This window comes from Trichechus manatus, unplaced genomic scaffold (genome assembly GCF_000243295.1).
Source record: "Trichechus manatus latirostris isolate Lorelei unplaced genomic scaffold, TriManLat1.0 scaffold00057, whole genome shotgun sequence".
Taxonomy (NCBI): Eukaryota; Metazoa; Chordata; class Mammalia; order Sirenia; family Trichechidae; genus Trichechus; species Trichechus manatus.
This window is the reverse complement of record NW_004443993.1, coordinates 1395008-1395557: the sequence shown is the minus strand read 5'-3', so window position 1 is coordinate 1395557 and position 550 is coordinate 1395008.

Sequence of the window (550 nt, the reverse complement as noted above, 5' to 3'; positions counted from 1 at the left end):
GGGTAGGGGAGATTCAGGGAATGGGAAAAACAGGACGCATTTGGGTCGGGGAATGAGGGGGCCGGGGGCGGCCTGGAGGAGGAGCGAGACCTGGGATGGCTTCGAGGGTTTTGGTTTGGATGCTCTGCCCTTCCCTGGGATGGGGAGGCCTGGGGGAGGGGTAGGCTTGGAGGGACCAGAATGAAGAGACAAGTCACCTCACCCCGTGGTGCCCAAGAACAGATGGAGGCATGAGTCTGGAGTTCTGGAGAGAGGTCAATTCTGGAGTCAGCCTTGGAGTCACTGATACACAGATGGTGGGAGGAAGGAGTCTTGGCACAGGCCAGCTAGGCCCTCCAACGGAGCAGCTCACAGAACAAACCCCAAGCTGTTAAGAAAAAACCTCGCAGGCAGGGCAAGTTCTACCACTTCCCATGAGGAGCCACACTGCCCAAGACACCAACCTGGTGATTTTTCCTTTTAAAGGCATTTTACATGAAACATTGGAAAACAGAGAAAAGCAAGGAGAAAAATAATTTATTTCTCAGCATCTTTGTCCTGGTGACTTTTA